Source organism: Vulpes lagopus, chromosome 14, assembly GCF_018345385.1.
Source record: "Vulpes lagopus strain Blue_001 chromosome 14, ASM1834538v1, whole genome shotgun sequence".
NCBI classification, from domain to species: Eukaryota; Metazoa; Chordata; class Mammalia; order Carnivora; family Canidae; genus Vulpes; species Vulpes lagopus.
The window spans coordinates 6,248,970-6,263,012 of NC_054837.1; positions in this window are offsets into that span (position 1 = coordinate 6,248,970).

Consider the following 14,043-nt stretch of genomic DNA (forward strand, 5'->3'; position numbering starts at 1 on the left):
GAAGCATTACGTACGTAAGAGAAAAATCACTCTGCCGATAAAACATGTCTATGGTTCAGGCCGTAGTGATGTAGTTTACAGAGCGATGTGACGCGAGCAGGTGACACATGTGCCATCTCATGTGTGATCCATCTCTTGCAGACCCAGCTTGGGTCTTCTCTAATACCTCCTCCTGGAGCTGTACCTTAACAGTTTTCATCTGAATCCACTACAGAATGGGACGATTCTGTGTTTGCTTCTTGACCAGGAATTGCTTGATCCTGAGAGTCTTGTGAGGGGCAGACAACCACACACACTTGACAGTGGAGGAAGGGAGCCGAGACAAGCCAAACTTTGATCCTGGGAAGTTACTAAGAATGGGAATATGAGCAATAAGAAGAAAAAGATTAATTCTATGATGTAATCATTCTTGAAAATAAGTTTTGCTTCCAAGTTTGTAATTTTTCATATTCCTCTTCTTTGCTTCTTAAAGTGGAAACTAAAACATTGTGTTTGTGACTTTAAATGTTTTAAAACGTTAAGTTTGCAACACAAAATACTCCTTAATCCTTACGATTTACTTATATAAGTAGAGATATTTAGAGCAATGTTGCTTGTTTCAAGATATAATAAATGCTAATTTTTGATATATATTTATATTCATTTGCCAGGATTGCCATAAAAAAGTACCATGGACTAGATACAGTTCTGGAGTTAAGTCTGAAATCACTTTCACCAAGCTAACATCACCGTGTTGTCAGGGCTGGTTCTTTCTGGAGATGCTGAAAAGAGAATCCATTTCCTTGACTTTTTCAGTGTCTCGTGGCCTCCTGTATCCCTTTGCTTGTAGCCTCTACCTCTGTCTTCAAAGCACAATGCTCCATCTTCTCTTCAAACATCCCAACACCTCCTCCCTGACATGGAGTCCTCCTCTGACCACCCAAAGAGTGTTGTGATGACATCAGCCCACCCAGATAATCCAGAATAGTCTCCCATATTAAGGTTCTTAATCCATCTGCAAAATCCCTTTTGCCATAGAAGGTAAAATTCACAGATTCTGTAGGATTAGGACATGGACATCTTGAAAATCATTATTCAGCTTACCACAGTATCCTTAATACAGTCATATGTATAGCTTGAAGTTTAAAAAACTTGGTGCTCTTACTAGAATTGAGGTGTTCCGTGGGCTGGCTGCACTTAATTTTTATCCTTTCATAATGATACATTGACATAGTCTGTCGGTATAATTGGAAACTTAAGTATGTCTTATCAGCACTTCATTATCATTATAGAGTCATCTAAATGTTATATTACCTGGAAGATGAGAAAATGAGTGTATGCAGTTAAGTTTCTTTTGGGGGGACATTTGTCCAATTTTTCATCTTGAAGCACATCTTCAAACACACCATTGGACTCTCATTTAAATGGTTACTGTGTGTGACTAGAGGTGCTAATCAGCTATTACCTCCTGTCCTCCAGGGAGATCCCTTCCTTGATCCTTGATAGTCTTTTTTTCTTTTTTTTCAGACTGCTGTAAAAAAAAAAAAATTCATGAACATTGCTTCACTCTGTCCATACAAATAGAAACAAGAACTTGATGGGATAAGCACTGGGTGTTATTCTGTATGTTGGCAAGTTGAACACCAATAAAAAATAAATTTAAAAAAAAGAAAAAAAAAAGAAATCATCACGCATGTGACAACCACAGGGGAAAAAAAAAAGAAACAAGAACTTAACTTCTTTATGAATGGATATGCTTACTAGAAATAGATATAATATTATAAATCTTAATAAATTATATATTCTATATTATACATTATCTTATTTACTAAAATTAACAAAAGCTAAATGTAATGTATTCACCTTTTTATGTATTTACAGGTATCATTTTTATACCTCATATAAAGTTTCCTTTTGAATATCATTATAAACTTTAAATCTTTTAAAAATTCAATGAGTTCTAATTTAATATAATGATTATAATTGTTTTGTGATCAAGTTGGCTCAATGTGGTGATAGGGAACCCCCTAAAAATGGCCTCTTTGGCTTTTTAGAATTGCCTCCAAAGATCTTGAGAACACCCTGACTTCCTAGAAAAAAACAGGAATTTCCAGATGCCTCTTGATGGTTTTCTGCCCCAGGACATTAAACTATCCTCAGGATCCTTGGTTTCCTCTAGTAGAGAATGATGGAGATTGAAATATGGGCTCAGCGGTGTATAATACGAGCGGTGGCGATGAGCAAAAGGGCTGCTTCTGGGCCTCGCAGGACTGCCAGGATAAAGATTTCTTTTCATGATTCAGACTGGTAGTTCTAATTTAATACATTCTATTCTTGTACCATGCTTGTTGATATATGGTTCCATCAGTCACTAAGACTTTCCCATGTTGACACTTGTAAACAAAACGAAATAAAAGCCAGCAGTGGGATATCATTTTTCATCTTTCAAACAGGCAAAGATTAGGAAGACTGATGATGCTCAGTGTTGCCCAGAGGGAAGGGAGATAAGACACTCTAATCAACCGTTAGTGGTAGTGTAAACTGGTATAACATTTTCAGAGAACAACTTGGCAACATCTATTGACAGCAAAATATTCTTCAGCCTAGAAATTCCATTTTTAGGAATTTATCTTATGTATCTTATGTATATAAATTCATACACAGTATGTAGACCACTGTAGCACCAGCCTGAGCTGGTGTATAACAGGAAAATATCTAAATGCCATCATAAGGGGATGTGAAGTTAAAAAGTCAGCTGAATGTTTTCTTTGCAAAAGTCACATTTATCTGAACTTAAATTAAGTATGTTCACATTATCTTTTACCACATTATCTCCAATTACATGCGACTAAATTCAGTGAGCTTTGTTCTATCACAGATGTAAAGTCAAATAATACATGGCTGCTTCCTGTTAGAACCTCACAGGAGGTTCTATCTATAGATAGAAACTTCACAGGTTCAGATATATCTATACCTGTCCATAAACCTTATCAAAACCAAATGGGACAAGATCTCTACTAATGGAATAAAGTGAAGATTGTAAGGATATAGAGAAGTGGTTCCTTCTGCATATTAGACCAGCAAATGGCTCAGAGAAGAGCATGCCACTGGGGCTGAGGTTTTTTTTTTTTTTTTTTTTTTAAGATTTTATTTATTTATTCACGAGAGACACACACAGAGAGGTGGAGACACAGATAGAGGGAGAAGCAGGCTCCTTGCAGGGAGCCCAATGTAGGACTAGATCCCAGGACCCCGGGGTCATGACCTGAGCCGAAGGCAGATGCTCAACCACTGAGCCCCGCAGGCATCCCTGGAGCTAGGTTTTAAAAGTTAAGTAGGACTGGGTTAGTCAAAAACAGAGAAGATAGGGCATTCAAACCAGAGGGAACAGCATGAGCATCCACTCAGCATGAAAGTAGGTATTACGTCTGGGGATTCACAGGTAAATGATGTAGTTCAAACATTCAATTAAAATAAAATTTGGGGGATTCCTGGGTGGCTCGGCGGTTGAGCGTCTGCCTTTGGCTCAGGGTGTGATCCCAGTCTGGGGATCGAATCCCACATGGGGCTCCCCGTGTGCTTCTCTCTCTGCCTGTGTCTCTGCTTCTCTCTCTATGTCTCTCATGAATAAATAAATAAAAATTATTTTAAAAAAATAAAAATAAAATTTGGGATCCCTGGGTGGCTCAGCAATTGAGCGTCTGCCTTCAGCTCAGGGCGTGATCTTGGAGACCCGGGATCGAGTCCTGCGTCGGGCTTCCTGCATGGTGCCTGCTTTTCCCTCTGCCTGGGTCTCTGCCTCTCTCTCTCTCTCTCTCTCTCTGTCTCTCTATTTCTCATGGATAAATAAATAAAATCTTTAAAAAAAAAATAAAATTTAAGGGATGCTTGGGTGGCTCAGTCAGTTATGAATTTGCCTTTGGCTCAGATCATGATCTCTGGGTCCTGGCGTTCAGCCTCACAGTGGTCGCCCTGCTCAGCAGGGAGTCTGCTTCTCCCTCGCCCTCTGCCCCTCTCCCCTGCTTGTGCACTCTCTGTCAAATAAATAAATAAAATCTTCAAAAAAATTTTTAAAACAACTCTTTATTACTGTGATAACATGTCACATGGATGTTTATATTTTTCAAGCCCTTCACAAATAAATAGTTGTTCATTTTGGTCACTGGCATTTCAGGAAAGGAATACAGAGAATGGAGAAGAGCAGTACATAGAAACAGAAACTGGATCGGGATATGTCTCAATCTTTCTTTTCATCTAAGAAACTGTTGACAGATGTGATTTAGATAACACCAAAGCATCAAACCAAGGTTTGGTGAATGAATTTGGTTATTTTCATGATGGTAGAACTTCCTCACTAGTTCTTTTTCTGTCTACCTCTGGATTTGGTAGTTTTTCTGGGCTTTGTTCTGAATCTGTTTCTTTAAAAAAAAAAATCATGTTAGTTTCTTTGTCCATATGGCCTGAAATAAACACTAAAGATTATATTTATCAACAAATTAGACGTCTCTTCTAAACCGTAGACTTATATATCCGAGTGCTTTCATGCCATCCTGACTTGAATGTCACAGTAATGCAAGACACACACAGCTGGACTCCTGTGTTTCCACCTCAACCCTGCCTTGCCTCTCGTCTTCCACATCTTCCTTAATCACACCACCCTGTCCTCTGGGCAGTTCACGCCAGAACTTGGAAACGATTCCTTACTCCTCCCCTTCCTTCCCTACATATTCAAATTCTCACTAAGGCCTTCTGGTTGTCCCCAAATCCCATCCTTTACTATGTCACCCGCAAAAAAACCACCATCTTCATCAGCTTCCATGATTGCCCCCGCTATGCATTCTCCACCCGAGAATGACAAGATTAGGTAATTCCTCTGATTAAGTCCCTTTCATGGTTCTTCTTTGCTTTTGATAACATGCAAAGTCCTTAATAAAACTAGCAGCTTTCTGCATCTCTCCCGTCTCATTTCTAATCATTTGCTAGGTTACTGGTGTTACGTCTTTCCAGTTCATAACATTCACACTTGTCTTTCCTGGCTGGGATGATCTTTTCCACTCTCTTGGCTGGTTGCCTCTTTTAGGCTAAGCTTTAGCTTAAGTGTACACAGTGAAAATCAGCTCCATCCACTTATCAGGCTGGAATACTAAACATGGGTAAAGCCAGTCACAAAGTTTACGGGAAACTACTTCTCCCAAGAACGTGCGATTTCTCCCAAGGACAAGTGTCATAACAAACTCGTTGAGTGATTACTTGCCGAAAAGCTTTGTTCTCTAAAACCACAGACTGTAAGAAGCTTTGTTGCTTGAAACTATATGTTGAGAATAAAATATCTCGCTCTTGTCTGGAGATTCTAAGACAATTTGACACTGATAGTCAGCCTTGATTTCCAACCCATGTAAGATAAGGGGGTTCTGGATACAACACTCTGCATCTATCTTAATTTTTAGTTTCTTTCTTTCAACCACTGACCCACTCAGGTGCCCTGGTCTTTACAACTTTTATGCACCATGCAAACATCCTGAGGTATGGTATGAGGCAATGAATATTTTAAATTGCTTCAGACTTTAAGTTGTGAACATTTAGGTTGCTCTCTATTTTATTTACTTTTTAAAAGACTGTATTTTATTTTTTTTTAATTTTATTTATGGGGCAGCCCCGGTGGCTCAGTGGTTTAGCGCCTGCCTTCAGCCCAGGGCCTGATCCTGGAGACCTAGGATCGAGTCCCACGTCGGGCTCCCTGCATGGAGCCTGCTTCTCCCTCTGCCTGTGTCTCTGCCTCTCTCTCTCTCTCTCTCTCTCTCTCTCATTTCTGTATTCTCATGAATGAATAAATAAATAAATCTTTAAAAAAAATCTTTAAAAAATAAAAAATAAAAAAATCAATTTTATTTATTTATTTGAGGGAGAGAGGATGAGAAGGGAGGAGAGAAGCAGATTCCCCACTAAGCAGGGAGCCCAACGTGGGGTTCAATCCCAGGACCCTGAGGTCATGACCTGAACCAAAGGCAGCCGCTTCACTGACTGAGCCTAACCAACTTAGCCACTCAGGTGCCCTGCTCTATACTTTATACAGTTACTGGTAGAATAGAACAATGTGACTAGTTAATGTTTCTAATCAGATATTTTGGCTAAATCACTGCATCACTTAGGAGTCTTAAAGGACCTAGTAAACCATGAAAAAAAAAGCAGAACGTTGGGCAGCCTGGGTGTCTCAGTGGTTTAGTGCTGCCTTCAATCCAGGGCGTGTGTGATCCTAGAGACCCAGGATTGAGTCCCACGTCGGGCTCCCTGCATGGAGCCTGCTCCCCCTTCTGCCTGTGTCTCAGCCTCTCTCTCTCTATCTCATGAATAAATAAATAAAATATTAAAAGAAAAAAAGAAAAGCAGAATGTGTTTATTGTGGAGCACAGTAGGAATGCCACTTTATCCTGAGATAAACATCAGAGCAGGCCTCTCTGAAGAGGTGTCATTTGGCCTAACAGCCTACAAGGGACCATCCTGTACTCGTCAGCTTTATTGACTCATTGCAGTGAGGGAGATTGCACACAGAAGATTCTGAGGCATCTTGCCAAACCAAGAAAAGATATATTATACGATTTGGGGTAAGAGTAAAATTTGAGTGAAATATAAATGGAGCAGTGATTGGATAGACTTAAAGCAAATCAGAGGTCAACGTCAGGTCTGAGCAGGACTGGCATCCTGTTTCCTTAGAAACTACAAAGTTGGGCACCTGGGTGGCTCAGTGGTTGAGCGTTTACCTTCGGTTCAGGGCGTGACCCTGGGGTCGTGGGATTGAGTCCTCTAGCTGGTGCCCAGCAGGGAGCCTGCTTCTCCCTCTACCTGTGTCTCTGCCTCTCTCTGTGTGTCTCTCATGAATAAATAAATAAAATCTTAAAGAAAGAAGTTGTAAAAATCTGTAGCAATTGGAAACATTGTTTTGACCAATTTGGGGGAAAAAAAGTTTTTAAACAATTTAAACGACATAGCCAAATAAGCCAAGCAGGCCTGATAAACTGCAAATGAATCAGAAAGAAAAACACTGACATAGTAGGAAAAATTTTTAATACTTTCTTTTTATTGTTTCTTGTCTTATATATACTTTGTTTTTTTCTTACTCTGAAAGCAAGGCATATAATTCCCAGAAAAAAGTAAAAAGAATTAGAAAAAGAACGCAAAGAAGATCATAGTTCTACTGACCCACAGGGAACAGAATTTCACAGCTTGGTGCTACTTCTTTCCTAAACCCACATTCGCGTCTTCCTCTGAACACACCCAACCACCTGTATCCTCCACAACCAGCATCCCTGTCTCCGGAGCCACCCGGGGCCTCGTTTCTGAGCCCCCAAGCCTGAGCGGGGAGCCGGAGGGCTGAAGGCTTGAGAACAAGCGTGGCAGGGAGACTGAAAAATAAAACTTCCTACTGCACGATTTTTGCCCTGAGTTCATTCTGAGGTCTAAACACAACCAAGCAGCTGCCCAGTGACTGTCTCACAAACCAATGGACTGATGTGTCAATAAGCCAAATCAGTTTAACACATTTCTACCTAACATTCGATTTTTCCTAAGAATGCTATTTCCATCTTCAGGATAAAAATTCAAAATAGTGTTTTCAGCTTGTGACACGGGCCGGTGTGGGCACACACTCGTCTCTGCCCAGCCCCCTTCCTATCTGAAACCAGCACCCTGCGCCAACTAGCGCCTTATCACTTCACATTTTCCTCACCTCCTCTACTCTGTGACATGAAATAGTTTGTTTAATCCTAAATACTTCAGTTACTGCTCATGTCACAGCCAGATACCTTATCACTGGGATTTGACCCGAGGGCAGAAACCCCTCTGCAGTCAAGAGCCCAAACGTTAAGAGTCCAGCAAAGCTTTTATTCTTTTTAAAAAATATATATGCCAGCCATCCCTCATCTGCATCCCACATCATCAAATATTTTTATCCACTCCCTTGGAAAATTTTCAACTTCTTAAAAAAGGTTTTATTGTATTTATATGTAAAACATAATAAGTAAAAGTGGCCCAGTATTAAACATCACTGCTGCTTACTTCAAAGAATGTCTGGATTTGCTATTGTTTGCAAAACAAATAAGTAAAATCTACATTAAATATAGGAGCAACAATTATGTAAAGCTTCAACAAACAATACTTGTGCCTAATAAACCACGCAGCAACGTTCATTATGAAGTGGTTTTTTTTTTTAAAGATTGTATTTATTTATTCATGAGAGACACAGAGAGAGGCAGAGACACAGGCAGAGGGAGAAGCAGGCTCTCTGTGGAGGGCCGGATGGGGGACTCGATCCCCGGACCCCGGGGTCACAACCTGAGCCCAAGGCAGATGCTCAGCCACTGAGCCACCCAGGTGCCCTGTGAGTTCTTATAATACAGAGAATATTTTTTCCAGAAGCCGTAAGAAAATGGGTCTTTGTTTTGTGAACATCTAAGGTGTGAATATTTGGCTTTCAAAAGCCCACACAGAAATGGCCAGTTGCTTCCTGCTTCCTAAACTCCCCGTGTGACCCAGGGGCAAGCTAACCTGAACTACACTTTCCCGAATACCCACATCTCTCTCTTCTTTCTTTTCTCTCGGACTCTGCATTCTCTTGCTGGTACCACTGCCTTTAATCTATCACGAGAAACAGAAATAGCTTGGCTCCTGTCTATTCTCTATCAGCACATGCCCGGTGACACTACTACTATGTGACCTTAAATAGGTTGACCTTATAGGGCCCATTTCCTCACCTATAAAAGGAGATAAAGTACTTCCCTGAAAGGTGGTGAGAATTTCCGAAGTAAAGCACGCAGAGCATTAACGCGATGCTTCGTTGGCAAAGGTACCGTCTGCATCAGTCTTCAGCGAGGAGGACAGTCCTTCTCACACCCATAATCTGAACTGCGTGATATAAAAGTAGCGCTTGGGATAAAATGGTCTCTCAAAAAAGTAACAATGACTTAGGAAGTAAAATTTGTCATTGCATGAATTGTGTTGCTGCTGGAACAAATTATGACGAACTTGGTGGCTTAAAATGATACAGGTTGATTGTCGTAAGGTCTGGAGATTGGAACTTCAACATGGGGCCGCAGGGCAGCTTTCCTGGTGGAGGCTCCTGGCCTCGCGTGTTTCCGGCGCCTTCCAGAGGCTGCCCGCTCTCCTTGGTGAGTGGCCCCACATCGCTCGGACCTCTGGGCCTGTCGTCACGGTGCCTCCTGTCCCACAGCCGCAGGCTCACATCGCCTCTCCTCTCGGTGACCCTCCTGCCTCCCGAGAGGGACCCTGATTACTTGCTTACATCAGATCCTTCAGGATAATCTTCTCATCTCAAGATCCTTAACTGCATCCACAAAGCCCCTTTTATTGTGCAAGGTCACATAGTCACACGTCCCAGGGATTTGGACGTGGACATCACTGGGGCGATTATTTAGCCTACCAGAGTCATTTAAAATTATCAGGTCATTTAACCTTCTGGAAACTGCCCTGAAATTTTGCCAAAATCTATAGAAAACTTTCTATTCTCTCATTTTTCACGAATAAAATCAGGCTTTTTTTTTTTTTGGTGTAACCAGTGGATAAAAATAATGCCATTTCTGATTCAATATGTTTTTCTATTTTGGCTAATCATCAATGTTTTGGTAGACTAGTGTGCTACAAATGTGTATTCTGTGTACATGAAATAAATTGAGACACAAACAGCTATCATGACATTTATCTTCTGGGTGAATTATTTCATAGTCCCAAACAATGTACTTGCCAGCGTGCAAGATAAATTATTTTTTTTATTGTGCTAAAACATGTATGACTATTTTAACTTCTATTTTAACTGCAGTTGAGCAATCTAGTGTTGCCAACATTGTGCAACCAGCACACCATTTCCAAAGTTCTCTTGTCACCCCAAACAAAACCCTGTACCCACAGAGGAATAACTCCCATTTCCTCCTCCCAGCCCCTGCGAATCTCAAACCTACTTTTTGTCTCCATAAATTTGCCCACTTTAGATATTTTATTTAAGTGGTGCATTATGATATTTGTCCTTTTCTGTCTAGTTTATTTTACTGGCCATAATATTTTTCAAGGTTCAACCATGTTGTAGGATGTGTAAGTACATCTAAGGAACAAAGGTCCCCCCCTTTTTTTAAATTTTTTTTATTTATTTTTTATTTTTTTTAAAGGTCCCCCTTTTTAAAAAAAGATTTATTTATTTATGTGAAGGACAGAGCACACATGTAAGTGGGGGGAGGCAGAGGGAGAGGAAGAGGGGGAGAGAGAATCTCAAGCAGACTCCAAGCTGACTGGAGCCTGATGTGGGGGCTTCATCGCACGACCCTGAGATCATGACCTGAGCCGAAATCAAGAGTTGATCACTTAACTGATGGAGTCACCCAGGTGCCCCAGTGCCTCGTTCTTTTTTATGGCTGAATGATATTCCATTATGCACATAATAACACATTTGTTTACCCACTGATCTGTTGAGGACACTTGGGTTGTTCCCACATTCTGGCTGTTGTGACTAATGCTGCTACAACTACTGGTGTAGGAGTATTGGTTTGAGCCCATGTTTGGGGTTTATGTCTGGGAGTGGAATCGCTGGATGATAAGGCGTTCTATGTGTCACTTTTTGAGGAATTGCCAAACTATTTTCCACACTAGTTGTTCCATTTTACATTCCCACAAGCAATGTACTACAGTTATACTTTCTCTGTATTTTCACCACCACTAGTTATTATTTTGCTTTTAATTTTAGCCATCCTGGTAAGTGTGATGTGACATTTCCTGTGGTTTTGATTTGCATCTCTTCATGTGCTCATTGAAGAGTGGCATATCTTTTTTGGGAGAAATGTCTATTCATGTCCTTTGCCTATTTAAAAAATTAGCTTGTGTTCTTGTGGTTGAGTTACATGATTCTCTATATAGTTTGGATGTTTGTCACTTATCAGGTATATGATTTGCTAATATTTTCTCCCATTCTATGGGTTGCTTTTTTACTCTCTTAAAGTCCAACCTAATTATTTCTTTTGTCACTTGTGCTTTTGATATCATATTTAAGAAACCATTGCCAAACCCAAGTTTTCCTATTTTTCCCCAGAGTTTATAGTGTTTAATTTTTATCTTTTATAGCTTTTAAATTTAGGTCTTTGATTCATTTTGAGTTGATATTTATATATGGTATAAAGTAAGGGTCCAATTTCATACTTGACAACTTTGTTGAAAATCAATTGGTCATAGATGTGAAGGTTATTTCTGAGTTCTCAATTCTCTCAAGTCCCTTGGTTTATATGTCTTTCTTATGCCAGTACCACACTGTTTGGAGTATTGTAGCTGCATAGCAAGTTTTGACATTGGGAAACGTGAGCCCCATAGCTTTGTTCTTTTTCAGATTGTTTTGGTTATTCTGGGTCCCTTGAAATTTCATATGAATTTTAAGATGGGCTTTTCCATAACTAGTGGTGGTGAAAATACAGAAGAAGTATAAAAAGTACTGTTGGGACTTTGATAGTGATTACACTGAATGTGCGTATCACCCTGGGTAATATTGTTCTCTTAACAATATTAAGTCTTCCAATCTATGAACATAGGATGACTTTCCATTTATTTAGGTTTTCTCTAATTCTTTCAGCAGTATTTTGTAATTTTCAGTGTAAAAGTTTTGTGCCTCATTGGTTAAATTTATTCCTAAGTATTTTATTCTTTTGGATGCTATCGCAAAAAGCATCTTTTGGGTGCTTAATTTCCTTTTCAGATTTTTCACTGCAAGTGCAAAATTAAACTGATTTTTGTGTGTTTGTGTATCCTGTAAATTTACTAAATTTGTTAATTAGCTCTAAAAGGAATGTGTGTGTTTGTCGGGGGTGTGTGTATGTATGCATATTTACATGTATTCTTAATGTTTTCTACATTTATGTAATCTGTTATAGTTTTACTTCTCTTTTCCAATTTGGCTGCACTTTATTTCTTTTTTCTTGTCTAATTGCTCTGGAACTGCCAATATTATGTGACATGGCAAAAACAGGCATCCTTGTCTTGTTCCTGGGATTAGGGGAAAAGTTTTCTATTCTTCCCCATTGAGTATGATGTTAGCTGTGGGTTTTTTATATATAGCCTTTATCATGCTGAGAAGGTTCCCTTCCATTTCTAGTTTATTGAGTACGAAGGAATGTCAGATGTTGTCAAGTGCTTTTTCAACATCATTTGAAAGGACCATGTGGTTCCCCCCACCTTCATTCTATTCACATGGTGTGTACATTGATTGATTTTTTATGCTGAACCACTATTCCATTTCTGGGATAAATTCCTCTTGGTCATGGTATATGATCTTTTCTATATGCTGCTGAATTCTATTTGCTAGCATCTGTTGGAGATTATTGTTTCTAGATTCAGAAAGGATATTAGTCTCTAGTTTTCTTGTAGTGTCTTGTCAGGCTTTGGTATCAAGGTAATGCTGGCCTCATATGAGTTGAGAAGTATTTTCTTTTCTTCTTTTTATTAAATAGAAAGCTTTTCTTTGTTGGGAGATATTTTTTAAAATTAATGTGTTATTTTTTTCATAAATAGAAACCACATAATTTCATTTGTTATAGTGAATAATGAGAGGCGATAATTCAAGAGGGCCACAGAAAGCCTTTTTCATTCACATAATAATAGAAAGGATTAGCACCTTCACCACTAATGCCTTTGGTTAGCTTTTTCTTTTGATTTCTGTTCTACCCACATCAGTAGTTGCTTCCAGAATGGGACTTTGCCTTCAAATCTTATACTAGTCTATCACCTTGCCCTAATTACAGAATGGAAGTTGTTGGGAGATTTTTGATTACTGATCCAGTCTTCTTACTTGTTATGGGTCTATTCAGATTTTCTATGTCTTCCTGAGTCAGTTTTTTGGTAGTTTTGTTTCTAAGGATTTGTCCATTTCCTCCAGGATATCCTAATTTGTTTGGTATACAGCTGTTTATAGTATTCTCTTATAATGCTTTTTATTCCCGTATTCAGTAGTAACATCCCCTCTTTACCTTCTGATTTTAGTAGTATAAGTATTCTCTTTTTTATTAATGTAACTAAAGGTTATCAATATGTTGATCTTTCCAAAGAACCAGTTTTGGTTTCATTGATTTTATTGCTTTTGTATTCTCTACTTTATTTATTTCTGCTCTAATCCTTATTATTTTCTTCCTTTTTATGGCTTCAAATTCAATTTATTGTAACTGAGAAATAGTTTTTTTTCCTCAAATTCCTAAAATGTAAAAATAAATAAGTACCTCTGTGCCATCACGCAAAGAATAGCCTACTTGTTAGATTTACTGTTTAAATCCACATGAACAGATCTCATGTAATAAAAGAGTATTCGTATATCTTTACAAAGATGTTCACAAAAAGCTTAAGGTCATGAGGGAGATCTATCCTAAACTGAATGTTAAGGCCATCCTCTAGTTTTCAAGAATTGTGTCAGCCTGGAAGGGAGCACTACCATGAGCCTCTCTGGCACCTACAGGAAAACCTGAAATCAAGCCTCTCATTTTTAGACTATGGCATCATCATGAAACACATCAGAACTTGGTATGTTTCTGTAGAAAACAGGCATGACAAGAATCCTCTGATAGCCTATGAACAATTATTTCTTCCCTTGGGAAAAAAACACAGATCTAATTGACATCATTACTATAATGATGACTACAACTCTCCCCATAGATGTGCTCCTGAGTCTGTAAGACTAGCTTTTTATGGTTGTGCTTGGAAGAGTTGCCTTCTTTCTGATTTTCATTTGCATTTCTTGCATAGAAAGAAATGCACTTCACCCACTTCACCTTGTCTGACCCAGATCACCATCACCAGATATCTCATCCTGCCCATCTACCTCCTACTCTTCCATATGTTTCCCATGCTTCATAAACCATGATCATTCTGAGAGACTCAAGGTCAGGTCTGAGGATATGGGATCAGGTGACTCCAGCAAAATCAAGAGAGGCATGACAGGTTTAACCAAAGGGGTTAAATGAAGCTAATAATTACTTATACCAATTAGGAGACTTTCTATGGAAAATAATGAAACACTAGTTCAAACAGTAAAGA